The 17,074-nt window shown below is 42.9% G+C and overlaps 1 protein-coding gene across 36 annotated transcripts in view; it reads left to right on the plus strand.

The window, feature by feature from the left end:
- Positions 1 to 17,074, plus strand: part of TENM3 (teneurin transmembrane protein 3) — a 2,220,601-nt gene that overhangs the window by 1,740,876 nt on the left and 462,651 nt on the right. The gene's annotated exons all lie outside the window — the stretch shown is intronic.

Below are 17,074 nucleotides of genomic sequence, written 5' to 3' on the forward strand. Positions count from 1 at the left end.
AATTCTCTGGTTTTACTTTTATGATTTTGATAAATTTCAGGACTTTTTTTTTTTAAATCTGGCTGAGAGATTTTTCTTTTTGTCATCCTCTATGCAAAGTGGAAGCCAGTGGCTATGGTAGGACTCCTAAAGTGATCATGGTTACCACCAGAAACATAAGAAACAGTGCACCGAGAGGGCATTCTTTGGTGCCGAAGAGAGACAAGCAGGGAGGGATTGGCATAGTGAGATCAGTGTCAGGCTACTCGTCCTCCCCCACATGGCTCCACAGACTCCGGTACAGGACACACCATCAACTCCTAGGAACGGCCGTGGGCCCAGACGGTTGCTGGCCCCCTCGACACCGGAGGCCTTTCAGGTAGTGAAGGATCTGCTGTCACTCCTGATCCTGCCGACCTCTCAAGGACCCCTGCTGGCTAGGGCAACTAGGGTCAGAAGGGAACAAGGTCTGGTAAACTCTGTCCCAGTACCGATCACCGAAGCACCATTCAGAGGCAAGCCCTCCATGGTACCCCTGCATCAGTCACTATCCCAACACTGATCCCTGGTGTCTCGGCATTGCCCGGTGGCAGAAGCGGTACTGCATTGTCTTGGTTTCCAAAGGGAAGAATCCTCTTTGGAGTCGGAAGAGGAATTCTTCACTCCATCCAAGACCTACTGGTACCCAGCCTCCGGACTTTGATACTGGCTCTCCCGCTGACACCAGGTCTCTGGGCCACTGGCTGATGCAGTGGCAGTACTGGAACCCCTGCGGGTTCCCCCCAGAACTTAGAGTCGGCGCACAGCCTGATCAACATCCTGGCTGCTGCTGCTCCCTCCAGAATAGCCTTACCCATTAATGAAGCAATGTTCGGGCCTGTTAAGACACTGTGGCAGACCCCTTCTTCTCTGCCCCCCATCTCAGAGAGGCCAGAGAAGAAATACTATGCCCCAGAAAGCAGGTTGACTACCTTTACTCTCGCCCTCCCCTGGAATCCCTGATAGTGTTGGCAGCGAATAAGTGAGACAGACAGGGCAGTCGAGTGCTACCCCCAAAAATAAAGAAGCTCAGAGACCAGACCTGATTGGACAAAAAGTTTTATTTAACAGGCAGTCTCCAGCTACATATCTCCCACCAACAGGCTTTACTGGGGAGGTAAGATTTTAATCTGTGGAACTCACTGTCCAAATTTAAAGACGTCCTCCCACAGGAATTGAGGCAGGAGTTTGCAGCCATCTTAGACGAGGGCAAGACTGTGGCTAGGACCTCCCCTTCAGGCGGCTCTGGATGCGGCCAACTTGGCAGCTGGGACTATGGCAATCTCTATCTTCCGTGGTCATAGAAGATTGCTAAGGTTCATAGTGGAGCAACACCACTACCATTTCACCGCTCTTTCCTTCAGTCTATCGGCAGCCCCATAGGTCTTCATGAAGTGTATGGTGGTCGTGGCAGCCTTCCTCAGGAATTGAGGTGTGTAAGCATACTTGTACCTCAATGACTGGCTGATCAAAGGTCGGTTGCAGGCTCAGGGGAGGTGCAACATCAGCCCAAGTACCTTCTGGTCCCGGTTCAGAGAACAGAGTTCATCGGGGCAGTGCTCAACTAGACACAGGCCAAAGCCTCCCTACCAGAAGCCTGTTTCCAATCTATGTTGGACCTGATTTCCAAGGTCAGAATCCACCCACTAAAGACCGTTCGGGTTGGCCTCAAGCTGTTGGATCACATGGTGGCATGTACCTATGTGATGCAGCACACAAGGTTACACCTCAGACCCATTCAAATGTGGCTGGCATTGGTCTACTCCCCGAGCAGACACCACCTGGATTCAATACTCACGATTCCATATCCAGTCCTTGCTTCACTGACCTGGTGGAGAGACCCAGGATCTGTAATGAAAGGGGTACCCTTTGCTGCCCTTCATAAGTCAGTAACCTTAGTTTTGGGCATGTTAGACCGAGGGTGGGGAAGCCCTCCTCGGCAGACTCATGACCCACAGCTTCTGGTCCAGGAAGAACTCTCCCTGCATAAAAAAGTCAGGGAACTCAGGGCAGTACACATGACTTGCCAGATGTTCCTTTCCTAGATCTTGTGGGTGCAGGTCTTGATGGACAGGTCTTGATGGCCAACACAGTAGTGCAGGTCTTGATGGACCACAGAGCATCAATGTTTGTTTTACATCCACAAGCAGGGGGAGGCTCTCTCTTCAGCCCTATGCTTGGAGGCCCTCTAGTTGAAACATGCTATTCATCTTGAGGCGTCACATCCCCCAGGAGTCTGAAACGTCCTGGTGGATCACCTCAGCAGATCCTTTTCGTCTCACCATGAGTGGCCTCTGCATCTGGAGGTTGTTAGTGTCATCTTCCAGAAATGGGGGCCTCCCTATCTGGATCTGTTCGCCACCAGACAGAACAGGAAATGCCATCAGTTCTGTTTGCTGCACAGGCACAGCATGAGCTCCCACTCTGATGTCTTCCTGCTCTCTTGGGCAGACAGCCTACTATATGTCATCCCACTGATCCCCTGGGTTCACCAGGTCCTCCTAAAAATTAAATGGGACAAGATGAGGTTTATCCTGTTATCTCCAGTGTGGTCACACCAGCATTGGTTTGAGATGCTTCTGAGCCTCTGTGATAGCTCCACTCATGCTCCCACCCTCTCCAGACTTGATTTCACAAGATTCTGGACAGTTGCTACATAAGAATGGCCATATTGGGTCAGACCAAAGGTCCATCTAGCTCAGTATCCTGTCTTCTGACAGTGGCCAATGCCAGGTGCCACTGAGGGAATGAACAGGTAATAATAAAGTGATACTTCCCTGTTGCCCATTCCCAGCTTCTGGCAAACAGAGGCTAGGGACACCATCCCTCCCCATCCGCCATGAACTTATCTAGTTCTTTTTTTGAAACCTGTTATAGTCTTGGCCTTCATAACATCCTTTGTCAGGGAGTTCCACAGGTTAACTGTGCATCATGTGAAGAAATACTTCCTTTTGTTTGCTTTAAACCTGCTGCCTATGAATTTCATTTGGTGACCCCTAGTTCTTGTGTTATGAGAAGGAATAAATAACACTTCCTTATTTACTTTCTCCATACCAGTCATGATTTTATAGACCTGTATCATATCCCCCCCTTAGTTGTCTCTTTTCCAAGCTGAAAAGTCCCAGTCTTATTAATCTCTCCTCATATGGAAGCTGTTTCATACCCGTAATAATTTTTGTTGCCCTTTTCTGAACCTTTTCCAATTCCAATATATCTTTTTTGAAATGGGGTGACCACATTTCGAGATGTGGGCATACCATGTGTGACCTGGGGTCCCGGGATAGCCCTCACTGGAAATGCCAAGGGCAGGATAGGCTGCAAAAGGGAGAGCAGGCACTCCCAAAACTTGTGATTAACACTGAAGTTAAACTCTTCAGCCAGTCACAACTATGCTTCTGATCCCCCCACACTGGTTAGCAAAAAAAGGAAATCACATAGCCCCCTTCATTGCATTCCAGTTCTTTGGCTCCCAGTCAGCACCTAGGTGCAGTAAGGAGGAATTATTTAAAAATTCTTCTCACTCTACAGAATGTTCTTCTGAACCCCAAAGTGCCAGCCACATTGCCAGGTCAATATTAGGTTGGACCTTACCCAAAATACCATGCTGCCAGCCAATTCTTAGCATCTAAAACTAAAGGTTTATTGTAAAGAAAAAAGAACAAAGAGAGTTGTTAAATGGTAAAGCAATCATACATACAGAGACTATCAAAGTCCATATATCAAGTTCTTAGCAGTGTTGGTGAGTTTGGTGGCTTAAAAGTCCCTCTGGAACACAGTCATAGCTTGGATGGGTCATTCAGTCTTTTGTTCAGAGCTTCAGTTTGTAGAAAAGTCACTCCAGAGGTAAGAAGTGGGATTGAAGACATTGGAGAAGATGCAGTTGCCTTTTGTAGTCTTTTGCCATGTGGCTTGTACTTCCTTTGTTCCAAACACAAGCTTCCCGGTACATGGCATGGAAAGGCCTTAAAGTTCTGTCCATAGGCATGCCCCTACAGGCTTGCTGACTCATAAGGAGTAGTCCTTGGCTCCTTTCAATGGGTTCATTGTACAGCAGATGTACCTTGATGGGCCATCAAGCAGGCCTGCTGCTGATGCCAATCTCTCTCGGGTTTGGAAATACAGATATGCCATACATATCTATAACTCATAATACAAAGGTGATACAAACATATAAACAAAATTATCATACTTGGCAAATTATAATATTTTTGCAGATACCTCACACAGTGTATCTGGTCAGATTTCTTGACATTTTATAATATTGGTGTCAACAATATCATAAAGTGTCCCACGTATTCCATACAGTGTCACACCATGGATTTGCATAGCGGCAATATGATATTTTCTGTCTCCACCTGAACCTCGCCTCCCTGCACCTGATGGCATGATTGCTGCATGACTGACCCCTGAAGAGCAGGCCTGCTTGGAACAGGTTCAACAAGTCTTGCTAGGTAGTAGAAAGTTTTCCACCAGGGCTACCTATTTGGCCAAGTGGAAACTGCTCACTTGTTGGGTATCCGAATAGAATCTCTCTCCATCTCGGTCTTCTCTGCAGTCTATCTTGGACTATCTGCTCCACCTAAACATCAAGGTCTGGCTCTCTCATCTATTAAGGTTCACTTAGCAGCCATCTCAGCCTTCCACCCTCCAGTGCATGGCAGATCAGTGTTCTCCCACGAGAAGATGGTCAGGTTTCTTAAGGGGCTGGAAAGACTTCTTAGGTCGCGAATTGATCTCCTTCCATTCCCCCCTTCCCACCCCTGGACTTAAAACTAGCCCTGTTGAAGCTCACTGTGCCTCCCTTCAAGCCATTAGCATCATGCCCCTTACTGCTTCTCTCTTGGAAGGTCACCTTTCCAGTGGCGATCACCTCGGCCAGAAGGGTCTCTGAGAGAAAAACCCTCATGTCAGAACCCCTTTACACGGTGTTCTTCAAGGGCACGGTCCAGCTGTGCCCCCATCTGGCCTATCTACCAAAGGTGGTCTTGCTTTTCCACAACAGCCAGGAGATTTTTCTTCCTGTCTCCTTTCCAAAATCTCACAAGACCTCTAAGGAATGTCAGTTTCATGCATTGGATATTAGGCGGGCTCTCACCTTTTATGTTGAGAGAACTAAGCCCTTCTGCAAGTCAACGCAACTCTTTGTAGCAGTCGTGGAAAGTATGAGAGCTACCTGTGTCATCCCAAAGAATCTTGTCCTGGATAACTGCCTGTATCTGAACTTTCTACAAACAGGCGAAGGTTCCGCCTCTGGCCCTCGTGACTACTCATTCCATGAGAGCCCAGGCTTCATCAGCAGCGTTCCTCCAACAGGTACCAATCCAAGATATCTACAGAGCCGCTACATGGTCGTTGGTTCATACCTTCACGTTGCACTACACCATCACCCAACAGGCCCATGACAATATCTGTTTCGGGAGAGCAGTGTTGCAGTCAGCATGTGCATGAACTCTGAGCACACCTCTGGGGATACTGCTTGTGAGTCACCTAGCATGGATAGGCATGAGCAAGCATAAGAAGAAATAAAAATGGTTACTCATCTTTTGTAACTGTTGTTGTTTGAGATGTGTTGTTCATGTCCATTCCATGGCCCTCGTTCCTTCCCCTCTGTTGGAGTTACTGGCAAGAAGGAACTGAAAGGGTGTGGGACTGGTGGCGCACCTGACTCCAGAGGGCATTGGAGCCAGCCCTATGGATATCACTGAGGGAAAAATCTCCAGCAACTGTGCACATGGTGCTCACACATACCTAGCATGGAATAGACATGAGGAACACATCTAGAACAACAGTTACAAAAGCTTGGTAACTTTTTTTTTTTTGAGAATCTAAAAATGCTTAGTGGAAAAACTGGAAAATTATAAATGAAATAAAAATGTTCTGCAATTTAAAAAAAAAAAAAAGCACTATTTTTTCTTGAGAAGGTTTTGGAATACAATTTTCTACCAGCTCTACTTATGTCAAAGTACATATAACAGGTAGGTTTCAGAGTAGCAGCCGTGTTAGTCTGTATTTGCAAAGAGAAACGGAGTACTTGTGGCACCTTAGAGACTAACAAATTTATTTGAGCATAAGCTTTTGTGAGGGGGTGCCACAAGTACTCCTTTTCTCTTTATATAACAGGTAATTATCAATCCCATAGTCTGACTCTCTCCTGTTGCTTTTTTTTTACAGTAGGATAAACATATGAGGTATCTACATTAGTGCATTAGTTATTTTCTGTAAAGTGTTCAAATCTCAATTCATTGTGAGTTTAGTTTATTTTTTTTTACCATAATTTTCAGCCCATCACTTTATTTGGGTTGAGTTAAGAGGAGTGACCCTTTCTTTGGAGTATACTGCAGACACTCTCCTGATAATAAGTAGAAGCTGAAAGCCCAGGCTGGCGCATTGGTGTATTTAAAAAAAAAAAATTAACTGTCTGCCAGATGGTTGGTGGTGCTAGACTGCAAATCTCTGTGATGATTGAACCAAGTGATATTCTAAACAAAATGAGCTCTCTACCGTGCTTGTAGCTGTTTCGATCATTTCACACTGACTCAATAGACATTCTAGGCTTCAGGGTGATGTTTGGGGTTATTGGATGTGTTGGTGTGTGGGTGGCTGTGTTGATTTGAGTGTGGGTTGTGTTGGGCTGGGACAGTTTTGTGGATTTGTGCAGGTGTTGAATGAGGAGCATGTGCTTCAATGAGGGACCGTTATGTGTGTAGTTGATTTGTGTGTAGGGCGGGTTGTGCTGGGACGGTTTTGATGATTTGCACGCATGGCAGCTGAGCCAAGTAATCCACTGTCTGTGCAGTCTACCTCATATAACAATGAAAACGTGTTGCATGCAAATTAACTGTAGAGTCAGGGTGGTGATTTGTTGAGCTACCTCTGATATCAGAATAGCTTAGGACATGTGTCTATGCCTTACTGTAGCTGTACACCTCACAGGCTGAAAATGGCTGAGAACTTAAAATCTGGAGGTAACAGACTGTGAAACCCAATGACGATTCATCCTGGTGATATTCTGAACTAAAAGAGCCTTCATCCAGGCTTGTAGCTGTTTCCATTGCTCCACACTGACTCAACAGACCTAATAGACTTCAGAGTGACATTCCTGGAACCTTATCATATAGATACTTTAAAAGAATTCTGGCCTTGTTAACTAAATATGCACATGGATTGTTGTCTGAACAGAGAATTGTCTTTTTAAAAAATAAATAAAATAGCAGTGAAATATCCAAGTTGTGCATTTGTGTAACTGGGCTCAATGTACTCATGTTGCAGCTTATGTTGTGTTTTTCTTCATCTCCTTTACAACAGTGCTACAGTACTGCAGCCAACATTTATTGCCAAATATAGGGTATGTTTGGCAGCTGTAAGACTGAGATGCCACACTCTGGAATGTGTTGTTTTTTAGTAATGACATTTGGGCCTGTTTGGCTTTCTGTTCGGTCTTTTAGGTCTTTTTTGTATGGCTTGTTGGCTTCCTCTAATGCTTACTGTATTAGCAGATGTGGGAACTACCTGTAGGTTTGATGGGGTCAAGTTACTGATGGCTTGTTTTGCATTCTTAGATAGTTTCCCTTTGAGTCATCCTTGACCTAAGAGAATTTGCTTCTCCTGGTCTTGCAGAGTGATGTTGTGTGTTTTTAAAAAAAAAAATAATAATAAAAATCCCAGGTCATTCCAAAGCTTTATAAATAAGATTATTTCCAATATATATTTTTGTTTTCTCTTTATAAATACGTATTGTGTACAGAGCTACATACCAATAGTCCTAATTTAAACCTCTAGTTTTCTAAGTGAATGGGGAGTAAAATCTACAAAAAAAAAAAAAAATAAAGTAAAAGCAGTGGTACACCCTCTCCCTACCCTGCCCCAACATATCCCTTTCTCCTCATGCCAGGAGCTGGGGAAATGGATGTCTGTCAGCTGTACACTAGCAGCGAATTCTCTGCAAAAGGAGTTTCTCTTAAGTGTATATTTTAGGCACAAGGGAACTGTGACAACGGGTTCCTGATTCAGCCCTCTGTCACTCCAGCTCCCATTTCTAGAAATAAATTAGAGCTGGCTAGAGGTAACCTGGCCCTAATTGGGGAAGCAGAGACAGCTGTTGCTTAATTAGCCTGGGGCTGTATAAAACCCTCAGAGGAAGTAAGCTGGGCAGGAGAGGGGGAGCAGAAAGGAAGTGAAAAGGCAGGGAGAGGAAACAGGGAGGTAGCTTGTCCCTCCTGCCTGCAGATGGTGAAGGTCCAACTGTATATGGTGAAATGATGGTGGGAACAAGTCTGTGAATAAACTGCACCAGTGGCTACTAACCCCAGGGTCTCAGAATGACTTTGAACCTAGCAGAGGCAGGAGCCAAGGGTGCTCTGCCATGCTCTGCTACAGGAATATAAAAATATCTGAAAGCTTATCTGAACTTCAGAAAAGCATACTTAGACTCCCTTAGGGAATTGATGGGCAGGATCCCCTGAGAAGCTAATATGAGGGGGCAAGGAGTCCAGGAGAGTTGGCTGTATTTTAAAGAAGCCTTATTGAACAGGAACAAAACATTCCAAAGTGCAGAAAGAATAGCAAATATGGCAGGTGACCAACTTGACAGTGAAATCTTTGGTGAGCTTAAACTCAAAAAGGAAGCGTACAGGAAGTGGAAATTTGGACAGATGAATAAGGAGGAGTATAAAAATATTCAGTAATCAGGAAGGCCAAGGCACAGTTGGAGTTGCAGATAGCAAGGGGTTTGAAGGGTAACAAGAAGGGTTTCTACAGGTATGTTAGCAACAAGAAGGTGGTCAGGGAAAGTGTGGGACCCTTACTGAAAGGGGGAGGCAACATAGTGACAGATGATATGGAAAAAGTTGAAGTACTCAATGCTTTTTTTGCCTTGGTCTTCACAGACAAGGTCAGCTCCCAGACTGCTGCACTAGGCAGCACAGTATGGGGGGGAGGTGAGCAGCCTGCAGTGGTGAAAGCACAGATTAAGGACTTTTTAGAAAAGCTGGACGTGCACGAGTCCATGGGTCCAGATCTAATACATTCAAGGGTGCTGAGGGAGTTGACTGATGTGATTGAAGAGTCATTGGCAATTATCTCTGAAAATTTGTGGCAATCGGGGGAGGTCCCGAATGATTGGAAAAAGGCAAATATAGTGTCCACATTTTTAAAAGGGAAGAAAGAGAACCCTGGGAATTACAGACTGGTCAGCCTTACTTCAGTCCCCAGCAAAATCATAGAGCGGGTCCTCAAGGAATCCATTTTGAAGCACTTGGAGGAGAGGAAGGTGATCAGGAACAGACAACATGGATTCACCAAGGGCAAGTCATGCCTGACCAACCTGATTGCCTTCTATGATGAGATAACTGACTCTGTGGACATGGGGAAAGCGGTGGATGTGATATATCTTGACTTTAGCAAAACTTTTGGTACAGTCTCCCACAATATTCTTGCCAGCAAGTTAAAAAAGTATGGATTGGATGAATGGACTATAAGGTGGACAGAAAGCTGGCTAGATTGTCGGGCTCAATGGGTAGTGATCAATGGCTCGATGTCTAGCTGGCAGCCGGTATCAAGTGGAATGCCCCAGGGGTCAGTCCTGGGGCTGGTTTTGTTCAACATCTTTATCAGTAATCTGGATGATGGGATTAATTGCACCCTCAGCAAATTCGCAGATGACACTAAACTTGGGGGAGAGGTACATAAGCTGGAGGGTAGGGATAGGGTCCAGAGTGACTTAGACAAATTGGAGGATTGGGCCAAAAGAAATCTTATGAGGTTCAGCAAGGACAAGTGCAGAGTCTTGCCCTTAGGAAGGAAGAATCCCATGCACTGCTACAGACTGGGAACCGACTGGCTAAGCAGCAGTTCTGCAGAAAAGGACCTGGGAATTACAATGAGAGAAGCTGGATATGAGTCAGCAGTGTGTCCTCGTTACCAAGAAGGCCAACGGCATATTGGGCTGTATTAGTAGGAGCATTATCAGCAGATCAAGGAAGTGATTATTCCCTTCTGTTCGGCACTGGTGAGGCCACACCTGGAGTATTGTGTCCAGTTTTGGTCCCCCCACTACAGACAGGATGTGGACAAATTTGAGAGTGTCCAGTGGGGGGCAGCAAAAATGATTAGGGGGCTGGAGCACATGACTTATGAGGAGAGACTTAAGGAACTGATTTAGTTGGGGATTAGGTCCCGCTTTGAGCAGGGATTGGACGACTTGACCTCCTGAGGTCCCTTCCAACCCTGATATCCTGTGATTCTATGAACTGGGATTATTTAGTCTGCAGAAGAGAAGAGTGAGGGGGGATTTGGTAGCAGCCTTCAACTACCTGATGGGGGTTCCAAAGAGGATGGAGCTCTGCTGTTCTCAGTGGTGGCAGATGACAGAACAAGAAATAATGGTCTCAAGTTGCAGTGGGGAAGGTCTAGGTTGGATATTAGAAAAAACTATTTCACTAGGAGGGTGGTGAAGCACTGGAATGGGTTACCTAAGGAGGTGGTGGAATCTCCATCCTTAGAGGTTTTCAAGGATGGTTGACAAAGCCTTGGCTTTGACAAAGCCTTGGCTGGGATGATTTAGTTGGTGTTGGTCTTGCTTTGAGCAGGGAATCGGACTAGATGACCTACTGAGGTCTCTTCCAACCCGAATATTCTATGATTCTATGATCATATATGGATTTTTAGGGAGGTGTGATTTAGGCAACTGCTTCTTGTGTATTTTGCTCAGTTTAGTAACTAAAGGAAGATACAGATTCTTGTTCAAGTGTATTTTGATGTCCGACTACAAGGTTTTGGTTTTCAATTGTTAAATGAGTTAGAAAATAAAAATGATCTGTGTTTATAATTGTAATAGCTTCATTGTGGAGATATAACTGACAATTAACTGAAGACAAATTTAATAATTTTTTTAAAAGTCTGATATTTTCCTCAAAGAACAGCCTCCAGCATCCAGTTGATGTAAACGAGCCCAGCCTAATTGTACTGAGGTCAGTGGGGCCTATTTTTTTAAATTTTATGTAGTCAGTTTTGTATTGCATTTTTCAATAAATAGCTAGTCTTTGTCAACCTGATTTTTGATACTGGATGACATAATTTTCAGACAAATGTTCACCATCTAAAAGGAGGATATGCATTTTGGTGCCTTGTAGTTTTTGGAGAGGCAGAGTACATTTTTATTTGCTAGTGATTATTTTAGCAAAAGGTGGAGGATGGGAATAACAAAAATTCTGCTACTGCTAAGTCCCTGGTTATGCACACAAGTAGTCCAGTTGAACTCAGTGGGACTGTTCACGTACTTAAAGTTAAGCCCATGCTTTAATACCTTCCTCAATCAGGGACTAAAGCAGAATGTGCAGAACTCAAATTTGAAGTTCTTACATAAAGAGAAATAATTTTGTAAAGTTTGTCCGGTAGATAATAAAGAACAGTCATTCAATGAAAGCCTAGTGCACTCCCCTAATAATAGAAAATTTCCAATTGATGTTAGTGAGAGCAGGATTGTGCCCTAATACTCGTATAAAAATAACTTACTAAACTATATCTGAGCAAAGAATTAAAACAAAGCAGCCATCTTTAAATATCTGAAAATATTCCAAAACAGGTTGGAAAAAAGAGTTGAATACAGTTTTTAGCACAAGGGGTGCAAGTGTGTGTGGTTTTTTTAATCAAGATGTTATTTTTAAATAATCCTGTTTGTTTGTTTTACGTGTGTGTGTATATATATTCATTCTTACTAGTTTTAAAAATTTGTTTATATATATATATATATAATAATGAACTAATTTTAAAAAATAGTAAGAATGAATATCTAATAGTGCAATAAGAGACTATAGCTGGAAGAGCAGTAATGAGTCAAACACATGAGCAGCAAAATAAATGTGAAAGTGCTTTGTATGGATATGCTAAGCTATTAGGAAACATACAATGCAAACACTGTACTTTATATAATGACATTAAGTAAATTTATTAAAAGAAAATGGACATTCATGATTTCCAATATCTAATCATTTTAGAGTGCAATCCATACTACTGTAGCTACTTGTACAGATAAAACTCCATTAAAGGAAAATCTTTGTAAGGCCTGAAGGACTAAGTCCTTGTCAAATATTTTAGTTTTGTTTTCTGAAAAGAAACATAGTTGCAGTTACAACTCTGAAATTAAATTTCAATTACTTGAATATTTTGTGACAATTTCACAGTATACCTTAAGAATGTCTGATACTTTTGGATTTTTCTTAAAATTGTGGTTGTTCCCTTTCAAACTGTCATATTGTTGCATGCCAGAGTGCTGATCCTGTAATCTGATCCACATGGGAAGACCTTTACACCTGTGTAGAAATTCCCCTGAAGTCAAAGGGTTTCTTTAGAGGGACTGAGGGCTGCCAATACAGATCAGATTTTGGATTGAAATACAATTTGCACAATGTAATTTCCATATTTTATCAGAAGTGCTCCAATCTCAAAAGCAGAGGTAGAGGAGTCTTCTTCCATTGTAGAGCCTCGGTGAGGCAGTGTGTAGGTTACGCAAGACTTTTTTATTTTTGAAGGTTTGATTTGAAATGTGATTTAGCCTGCATGTGGTCTTTGTTGCTGGCAGTGGGAATGAGTTTGCAATGTTCACTAAACATTACAGTCTACTATCTGTCCCTGGCTTTCAACCCAGATTCCCTCCCCCCACCCCCCGCCCTGCTTCAGTTTTGTGATTGCAAATACTTGCGAGTACATTAGTGCCATTTGTTGCATGAGGGTACTTAAACAACTAAATTACATTCACTGCACCAATAAATATTTGCAGGTGAAGAAAGAGGTGCTGGACTTCAAAAGTTAGGTCTTTTTTCCTTGGCAGTGCTGTAGAAATATGGGATGCGGTCAAGCAAAGCTGTATGTGGTGGTTTGTGCACTGCCCGCTATATCATAGTGAATGTTCTCATTCCTCACCTGTGTGAATGCAATTCTCTGATCTCCCCATTCTCTGAATCCACCCACCTTGCAAAGAAAGGAACTGAAAAGTACTGTGTTTCCTTGGATCACTTATTGATTTTTTTTTTTTGTGAGGCAGATATATTGTTTTGAAAGACTGCATACATTAATCACAACTCAAGTCCTAATTAATGTGACTTAAAGTTTATTACTTTTAAATATTAGCTTCTCACATGGATTCATTTAGAGAGCAAAATGATTGATCTTTTTCAGTCACCATAAATGTCAACTGCGGGATTAAATGATTTAGATGGTCATGTTTATTCAACCTTAAACTCCTGTATTTAAACCCACAGGTTAAATAGCTCTTTCTTACCACTGTTTTATGTATGAATCTCCCCCCCCCCCCCCGCCCCTTTTCCAAATCCCCTGTCTTATTGATGGTTGACTAACTTGGCCATAGAGTAGGCAAGTGGTTCTTTCTGGAACCGAACCAATGTGTTTTGTAGGTTAGCTACCAGAAAGTCTTAACAGTTATATGTGGCTTAGTGCTGTCCTTCTGAAATGGAGCCAAGTAATCCTCTTCCACCTTGGTCTGGCTTCCTAGAATTTGTGCCAGCTTTAAACTTGTATACAGTGTACCCTGCCACCATGCCAATCTCAGTTCCATTTAATAAACCTCATTGTGTTTCTGCCTGATTCATGTTTGTTAAACGCCAGAGCAGGACTCTCTGCAGTATCCGCATTAGATTTGAAAGGATACTTCAGGATCACCAGTACTTTCTGGATATTTCAGTGGTCTTGAGCAATCACGTACCCTTCTGCCAGAGTTTTCTCTTCTATAAAATAAGGATAATAATACTTACCTACCTCACAGGGGTATTGAAAGGGTTAATTAGTTTGTAAAGTGCTTTGAAGATAAAAACACTAAGTGCTCAGTAATATTATCATGTTATTCTGTACTAGTAACTTTTTTTAAGCGACCATAAGAAAGTAATTGGTTTTCAGCTTGCAGATGATAAAAATCAGTTGATTTTTGAAGTTACAGTATTCTGTTAGTGATAGAGTGCTGCTAAGACAAGCATTTCACTTGTATTTGATTAGTTGAACAGCCAGTGCTAACCCTCATTCACTCAGCCGCATACATACTTTCTTTAAGGCAACAAGCTAGTTGAAATTAGCTTCTTATGTGTGATGACCCATGGAAGATCTGTGGATCTCCTGTCTCTGCAGCCATATAGGGTAATAGTGATTCTTTGGGGGGACATCAACTCTTTCTTTATTGGCTGGAGAATGCCTGATTAGGCATTTTGTGCAGCCTAGGTCTACAGACAAGAATCCTAGACTTCAGCTGGCCCTATTGTAGTATAAGGTAGTCAGCATCTTGATCATAAGGGCAGGGACTTCTCTGAATATGGACAGGAAATCTCCAGAAAGACTTCCTGCTTGACTCAAGATGAAGTACTGTAGAGTAGAAGAACCACTCTTGCTGTTATGGTCTTGTCTGGTTGACAGGTCCTTGGTGTATAGACAGGAAGAGGTGTATATCTCTTTAATTAACGTTCATTCTTTCTTAGTAATGTTGAAGCCAATGGACAGCATACATAGTTATCCAAGGTTTACCTCAAGAGTGAGACATGGAATATGAGTAAGGGACATAAGCTTCCCTTCATTCTGTGGTAGCGAAGGGGGCGGGACAGTTCAAAAGGCCTAGGATAGAGAGCATTACCTACTGACTAGCACATGGGACTGGGAGTCAGGTTTCTAGTTCCAGCTATTTCATTGTAAATTCTAATGAGTTTATTGGATTGAAGGTGCCATAATATTACTTATTTTATTAAAACCTCAGAAAGAGATAGTGGAGTGAAGCCAACAGAGCATGTCTTTCCCAACCCCCAGGCCATGGAAACGTCTCCATGCTGGCTTCATGGAATTGAGGTTCCATGGGCCTGGCTGCTGTACATGGCCTCTTCTCACTAAACATGGTGGCAAATGCAAAGTAAGTAATGGTCTCAAGTTGCAGTGGTTGGATATTAGGATAAAGATTGGATATAGGTTGGATATTAGGAAAATCTTTTTCACTAGGAGGGTGGTGAAGCACTGGAATGCATTACCTAGGGAGGTGGTGGAATCTTCTTCTTATGAGGTTTTTAAGGTCAGGCTTGACAAAGCCCTGGCTGGGATGATTTAGTTGGGGATTGGTCCTGCTTTGAGCAGGGGGTTGGACTAGATGACCTCCTGAGGTCCCTTCCAAACCTGATATTCTATGATTCTCTGGGCTTTCACCTCTTCTGGTGCATCACTTGTTCATACTCTTCGAGCTTCACATCCCTCCCACTGCCTTCTGCTTACCCATGACCCTGCATAATCACCTCATGCATGTGCGCATGCATGCAGGCACACCTTAGGTAAAGCAAACATGGCATGGGTTGATAGGAGGGAAAAAGGTTAGGCTAGTGAGTGAGTTCATTTGACATTTGTCCTTGCTGAAAAGTGATGAATCACTAGGATGAATCAGTGAAGAGCTTCCAAGATGTAAATTTAAACTTAATTAATTAAAAGGTGCCAAATTGAATGAAGTTCCCAGATAGAAATATTTGCTGAAATTAGAATGAAAGTTGTAAACATATCAATGACTTTAAGGAAAATACATAATGTAATATTTGGTCTTGGGCGGGAGGGGGCATTCAAAATGAAGATCACATTTGGGAAGATTAAAAGAAATCTGAAATCAAGAAATGGTCAAGCTCAGAAATCTCATGTAGTCCCATCTCTGGCCTTACGTACAGCGTTCAGTTAGGTGAACTCTCTCCAGAGCTGTTTTTGCAATATTTTGGCGGCCCTCATGAGTTCTCCCATAGAAATAAAAAGAGAACACATTTGTGCTGGTAAGGGATCATCTGCAAAAGTGTGTATGTGTCTGTGTATATATATGCAAAACATTAAGAGGAACAAATTTTGCCCTTCTGGAGTCTGGTGCCATGAACCTGCACACAGTTGTTTGTTTGGCATGGTTTGAGTGACTGTTTTTAAACAGATGTCTGGCAATTCGCAGCTAATCAGACTATGGCCATTGGTTCACAGAAGAAAACCTAGTTAAGGATTTATTACTTTATGAATGATGGCACTGCACTTTGCCTGCTTGGAAAAATAACTATGTTAGTCTAGCAATATATGGAAAGCAGCAGAAGATAAAGACTGTACTCTGTTTTGGTTCAAGAGGAGGGTAGCCAAGACTCTGCCCTTCACTTCTGCTAATGGGGTTTGGGAGAGGGAAAGATTGTAAGAGACTTTTTAGGAAGAAAATGAGAAAGGAAAGATTGTAATGGAAGAGATAGAGACTTTGTAGAAATGAGAGAAGAGATTGAGGGCAGTGGGGAATGAGAAGAGGAAGTAAAGTGTGAGGTAAAATGGGGTGAACACAGTGGAAAGAGAGAGGTTGAAAGGGAAAGATTGAGACCTTGGGGAAGAGTGATGAGGAGGAAGGATGTGATTAGCAAGGAGAGAGATATAGGAAAAAACATAAGAGAAGAGAAATCAAGACACAGGTGAAGGGGGAAGAGAAACGTGATTTGAAAAAAGGGTATGTTTCACAAAGGACTAGGAGGAGAAAACCAGAATGAAGGAACATACATATGTATAATACTAAATCAGAGAAATGATGTGTTAGCATAGGTATAGCCTATTACTTAGTTGTTAGTCTTCTTCAACAAGAGACAACAAGGTTTCTTGCCCGGTGGCAAGCAATACTGCAGGTGTAGCTTTGCAAAGTCCTATCATTCAGTAAACATGTTGTGGAAGCTACATGACAAAAGGGGCAGGTATCATGCCGATTGTTCAGTGTCTCCTTTCTCTCCCCTGTAAGTAATATTGCCTAAGCTTAATGCTCTGAACCCTAAAGGTAAACATTGCATACTCATCCTTCGGATTCTAGACAAGAGCTCAGTAAGCTCTGCTCATGTCTTTTTTTTCTTCTTGTTTCTGCCTTTTGGCCTTTTCTGTCTTGCTCCTGTTTCTGCTCCTTGCCCCTTTCTGTCCCTGTAGTTTCTCAAATGTGACTCTTAGCCCTGCTTCAGCCTGGACACCAAATATTTGAAACTACCTTTGCAGATGGGATGTCTCTCAGTCCCCACCCATATCTTGCAACTGCATAAGA

The sequence above is a fragment of the Caretta caretta genome, chromosome 4 (assembly GCF_965140235.1).
Source record: "Caretta caretta isolate rCarCar2 chromosome 4, rCarCar1.hap1, whole genome shotgun sequence".
In the NCBI taxonomy this organism is placed as follows: Eukaryota; Metazoa; Chordata; order Testudines; family Cheloniidae; genus Caretta; species Caretta caretta.